Genomic DNA, 6,167 nt, shown 5'->3' with positions numbered 1-6,167 from the left:
TCCCATTGTATGGGCTGCCTTTTCACTTTCTCAATAGTGTCCTTTGATGAACAAATTTTTATTTTATTAAAACATTTATTTTTTCTTTGAGTGCTTGTACTTTAGGTGTACTTAGATGTTACATGTAAGGAACCATTGTCTAATCCAAGGTCATGGAGATTCATTCCTATATTTTTGCTAAAAGTTTTATAGTTTGACTTCTGGCCACCCATATAAACTAATATGTCCACCCAGCACTCTATGTAACCTCTACCACAGTTTACTTCTCTTCATAGCACCTATCATTTCCTGACATATGTGTTTTTTTGCATGTTTATGAACTCTGTGAGAATAGAGAAGGCATTTCTTTTGTTCACTGCTGTATCCTTAGTGTCGAAAACAGTGCCTGACACATGATAGGTACTTAATAATGATTTGTAAAATGAGTGAGTCAATGAATAAATATCCTTGTGCACAGAACTTCATGTCTAAAATTTTCAATTATTAAAAAATAAAATAAAATAAAATAAAATTTTCAATTATTCAAGATTCCCTAGAAAAAATGAATGATGAGTGAATTGCTGTGATGCCAATGAAAGTTAAATGATAATGCAATGAAGACCAAAATCTTGATTTTATTGTTGGCCATCACCCTTAACCACTGTAATGGCTTTGTGTCATGGCTGGATCTCTTTTAGATATGAATAAGGATGCAGCTGATAGGAACTGGGACACAAATTTATATTGCTCTGTTATGTTACTCTCTTGGATTCTTCTTTCTGTATCACCAGATGCGTAAAGATAATTTCAAAGGAATTGAAGAGAAAAAAAATGTTAACAGTTAAACATAATAGGAGTTTAATATTTATATTTTTTTCCTAAATGGTCTTCCTAAAATGTCTGAAAGACACTTTAAATCATTAATATACTGAGAATAGCAACCTCCAATACTTTCCAAAGTATTTTATAAAGACTTCCTTCACTGTTTTGAACATGAGTTATTTTAAACTTCTAAGAACTTAGCACAGAAAAACAAACAAAATTCTCAATGCAACCATCATTTCACTGCTTGGTCATATGACATGAAAATGTCATGGGTCTTACAGGCAAAGCTGGACAAGGGAGTGGGCAGTATGAGAATATGCAAAACTCATCAGACTATCTCTAGAATATTTCTGATCTCAAGTGCAGTTAACAAATTCTCAGTCCACAGTTACACCTAAATGACCCTTGTACTCACATATATCTGAGTTTATGAATAGCATGAAAGGAATTTAAAATAAAATCTTATAAGACATGGCAATCATTAAATTAAGATGAAGCAAGTGTTATGAAGTATGAAAACATGGGACTTGAATTCTATTTATTCAAAGGTCTTCACTGAGTTGAGCATGTTCTTTTAACAAATTCAATTACTGATTTGAATATGTATTATATTTTAATTATTGCAGCCATGTAAAGAAGCTCTGGTTAAGGAGGAATTTAATAAAAATATCTAATCAGCTTGAGTTAGTCAATCATTTAAGTTTTTTTCACAAAGATCTAATTTCTAGAACAGTTGTGCCTATATTTTTTGTAGGTACATCCCTATAGTCTGGTGTATCCTGTACACAAATTATTTTAGAATTATACTAGCTTATCTTAACTGCTTTTCTAGAGATATTTATATTTTATTTATTTACTTATTTATTTATTTATTTTTTAAAGATCCCATTCATTTATTCATGACAGACACAGAGAGAAGCAGAGACACAGGCAGAGAGAGAAGCAGGCTCCTCACCAGCAGTCTGATGTGGGACTCGATCCCAGGTTCACCACCTGAGCCAAAGGCAGATGCTCAACTGCTGAGCCACCCAGTAGCCCCACTGAGAAGTTTTATTTTTATTTTTATTTTTATTTTTATTTGAGAAGTTTTAAATAAGAGAGAAAGGTTTTGGCTTTTTCCATTACTGATATATATGTACAATGAAGAGTAACTTCCTGATTTGACTGCTATGTTTTGTTTAATTGACATAACAATGCAGATTTACTCTGCCATATGGAATAGTAAAGGAAGGTTGAAAAGGAATAACCATCAATTAATATAGGGCCTATAGTAATTCTATATTTCAAACCAGCCAAAACTTCTAGATAGATATTCAGATCATATGTATTATCATATATATGGAAAAGATAGACATCAAAAGATTTATTTAATAAATGCATCATCGATGAGCGTTTTATTCAGTACCAAAAGGATGCTGTGTCATGAGGTTTTTGTCTATAAGAAGATGCTCACCTCAAGATAGCTTAAAAATATAGGCAATTTTTATCTCACTTAGTATGAAGTCAGAGAGAGCTGGTCCAAGTTAATTCAAGTTAAGTAAAGCCTCCAAGTTCTTGGAATTTGCTCTGCTAGCCTTAACCGGTTGGCCATTATCGCGAGGCTCATCCCTTCCTGGTCTTTTTTTTTTTTTTTTTAATAATAAATTTATTTTTTATTGGTGTTCAGTTTGCCAACATACAGAATAACAGCCAATGCTCATCCCATCAAGTGCCCCCCTCAGTGCCTGCCACCCAGTCCCTTCATGGTCTAATGGTTGCAGTACCTCCTAACAATGAAACCTGAATACAAGGTGTAAACTAGCTTGTCCCAGTCAAACCATTTACACATGATCACCCTGTCTTTAATCAATCATATCCTTCTTTGTAAATAAAGTCCTCATTTTCACTTAGTGATGGGGAAATTAAATGTTTTCCTATTCAACAATCTAATCTAATCTAGGTTTTTCTGTCTAATCCTGTTATAGCAGTCACAAGCAACTAGTGAATGAAATCCAAGTATTATCAGAATTAGCACATTGTCCATCCCTGATATATGCTGGTTGGAGAGAGAGGGGAGGAAAGGGAAAAAAGAGAATCTGTTTGAATGAGTGATGATGACCTTTGTGGACACAGCTGGACTATGCTATCTTCTACTGCTGGAGTCATCAGCTGGTCCTGCCCAGGTGCTGGGCAGATAGAGAAGTCTGATTTCTTTTTTCTTAAAGTAGGCTTTACACCCAGAATGGAGCCCAACATGGGGCTTGAATTCAGAACTCTGAGATCAAAATGGGAGCTGATATCAAGAATCAGGCACTTAACTGATAAGCCACCCTGGAGCCCCAGGGGTGTCTGATTTTTAAATTATTACTGACATGCTGGTTTCAACATAACTGGTGGACATGATTCTCTAGACCTCCGTTTAGCCTTATTTTGGCTGCATTTTCCTTTGGAACTCATAAATCTCTCACACTCCCTCTGAGGGTCTTTCCCATTGTTCCATTGCACCACTATCGAAGTAGCCCACAACTCCTGCTCCTCAGCTCAGAAATCTCTCATTTGGAAAGGCAGAAACTTGTGAGGTCAAATTTTCTGCCCTCCAAGAGCTTAGGAGAGTGAAAAGGGGATGAGTGACTGCTTACTTTGAGATCCCAGCCTATCCTGTTGGCTCAGATCCTTCCTGAAGACCCTTGCCTTCCGTCATCTCCAGATGAGGAGGAGGTACCATTTACATGATCTGGCATACACGAACACTTCAAAAGTTTTACGTTCAGGCCTCTGTCTACTCCGACTGATCCATTTGGATTTAGGATGTGTTCAGGCACCAAACTAACTTCCCTAAACTCTGCCTCCCCCAGAATATTTCTCTCTCCCTTATTTCCTATTGATACCTCCTGTGTCGTAGGTGGGAATGGGATAGAAACAAGTCAATCGTTTTGTGGCAGTCCCTGCTTATCCTAGCCATGAGTCATCTGGGTCGTGGGATGGTCTTGAAAGAGAAAAAAGCCCCATGTCTCCAGTGCATATCATAAGTAACTTTATGCACGTATTGTTTTAGTACTGACTTATCTCTTGCCACAGAGTGCCTGACTCCCTTAGCTAACAAGTACTTGCCTTTCACATACTGTAAATCAGAATCTGCATCTTAACAAGATCCTTGGATAACTCTTATGCATTTTAAAATTTTAGAAGCACTGCCTAACCAGTTCTAGGCTTTTCTGGGTTCAGAGAAACTAAAGGCAATAATTAAACAATCAATAAAATAACACTTAATCTGGGCTGAACACCCAAGTTCGCATATTAAAAGAGGTTCCTGACTTCTTTTTTTTTTTTTAAGATTTTATTTATTTATTCATGAGAGACACACAGATAGAGAGGCAGAGACACAGAGAGGAGAAGCAGGCTCCATGCAGGAAGCCTGATGTGGGACTTGATCCTGGAACTCCAGGGTCATGCCCTGGGCCAAAGGCAGATGCCAAACCACTGAGCCACACCCAGGGATCCCCAAGGTTCCTGACTTCTTTGCAGAATTGGTAAGAAAAGATACCAACCTAAACACACCCTGGTTATATTCCAAAATTTAAATAACAAAGGGAAATATTCAAAACTTGGAGGAAAGAAATAACAACTGATTTGCAAAGCAAAAAGGAAAAACAATTGATAGACATCATCCGCTAGACAGGAGTAGAATAATTATTCACTAGAGGGAAATGGAGCAGCAGCTAGAAGGTAGGGTATAACATTACAGAGTGCTGTCAGAAAAAGGCCTACCCCAGAAATTCAATACACAACTAAGGTACATTAAAATATCTGTCAGGGCACACTAAAAATATTTGCAAAGATATGCAAAGATTCAGAAAAATCTAGCATTTATGTACCCAGCTGTGGAAAATTCTGGAGACACAACTCTAACTAAAAACAAAAGACTCAGACAGAAATGTCAAGAGAGGGAGATGAAGAGGAGTAAGTGATTAGGAAAGAATCTTTCAACACAACTTGCTGGGTCAGATAATAAGAATAATAGTGAAGTTCTTTACATGCTCTGTCTTACTCATTCCTCATCTCAATTCTGGGAACTGGATGCATTAGTTATCTTTTGCTATATAACAAAGTACCCCTAAATTTAGCACCTTAACACAACAGTCATGATTTCACACTTTCCATGGGTCACAAATCTGGGAATAGTGTGCTGGCTCAAGGGTTTTCTTGAGGATGGAGTCAGAATGTCAGCCACAGCTGTCGGCATCTGAAGGTTTGACTTTAGCAGAAGGGTCTACTTCCTAGATGACTTTACTCACATGACTGTTGGCTGGAGGCTTCAACTCCTCATCACATGGGTCTCTCCATTGGGCTACCTGAGTGTCCTGACATGGCAGCTGGCTTCCCCCTGAGAAGTCAGCAAACATTGTGAGAGACAGAGAGATTCAGAGGCCACAATGTCTTTTATGATCTCATCTCAGATGTCACATAATGTCACTACCACTTTATTCTAGTCACTAGAAGCAAGAGACAAAACCCAACATGTATGCAGGTGGGGGGGGGGGTAGAATTAAACTCTTTATTTGAGGGGAGGATCAAAGAATGTGTGGACATTTTAACTCACCACAATGGTATTATTTCTACACTGAGGCACAAAAAAGTTATTTAACTTCCCCAAGTTTATGTAGTTAGTAGGCAGAGGTACTGAGACACAAGCCCAGGAGTCTGACTCGCATGCCCAAGTTCATACTACAATGTGAAACTGCCTTTCAATGAAAAAAGTTAGATTGCCTAGAAAAGTGTCATACACATTGACATGAAGATGCATACTGCCAGTGATAACATAATAAATACCTGGAATTAGAAGTTCTAAGTTATTTTGGCCAAACTCAACAGTTGGTGCCAACTCATTAGAGAGATGTGGAGAAATGTGACATCCCCAAGATCTAGGAGTAGAAGAGTATTTAGGGAAGCGTAGAAGAGTATTTCAGGAAAGGAGAATGGGAAAAGCATTGAGTGAACAGAGCATCCGGAAATAAGTGGGGAAGAGTTATCTTATTTTTATAAAAAAATGAAAAAAATAGAATATTAGCACCTGAAAATGCAAGATGATTATTAATGGGATGGAAAATTTCATCAGATTTCCAAAGTTAATAAGGAGGAATTTGAGCCAACCAGAAAAATAAGGAAAAAATGGTTATAACAGAGAAAATGATATAATAAACAATAGGATTAAGAGACTAAAATGAAGTATATCCCTTGTTACATTAAATGTCAATATATTCCATTCTTTCATCAAAAGACAGAGATAGATTAGATATAATAATAGAAAAAGCTAGCTATATAGCATTTACAGAAACATATCTGTAAATTGATAATGAGAGTTTAAAAATAAAACATTGGACAGA

The 6,167-nt window shown here is 36.9% G+C and overlaps 1 long non-coding RNA gene across 4 annotated transcripts in view; it reads right to left on the bottom strand.

Annotated features, from left to right (window-relative positions):
- LOC112673365 (uncharacterized) overlaps positions 1–5,229 on the bottom strand; it is a 114,988-nt gene extending 109,759 nt beyond the window's left edge. For all 4 annotated transcript variants that reach the window (XR_007405391.1, XR_007405392.1, XR_007405390.1 and 1 more), the window contains exon 1: positions 5,079–5,229. This is a non-coding gene — a long non-coding RNA (uncharacterized LOC112673365). The remainder of the gene's footprint in view (positions 1–5,078) is intronic.
- Positions 5,230–6,167: the final 938 nt, after the last annotated feature.

The sequence above is a fragment of the Canis lupus genome, chromosome 24, assembly GCF_003254725.2.
Source record: "Canis lupus dingo isolate Sandy chromosome 24, ASM325472v2, whole genome shotgun sequence".
Lineage (NCBI taxonomy): Eukaryota > Metazoa > Chordata > Mammalia > Carnivora > Canidae > Canis > Canis lupus.
The sequence above is the reverse complement of the archived record's forward strand: the minus strand, read 5'-3'. Positions and strand labels throughout refer to the sequence as shown.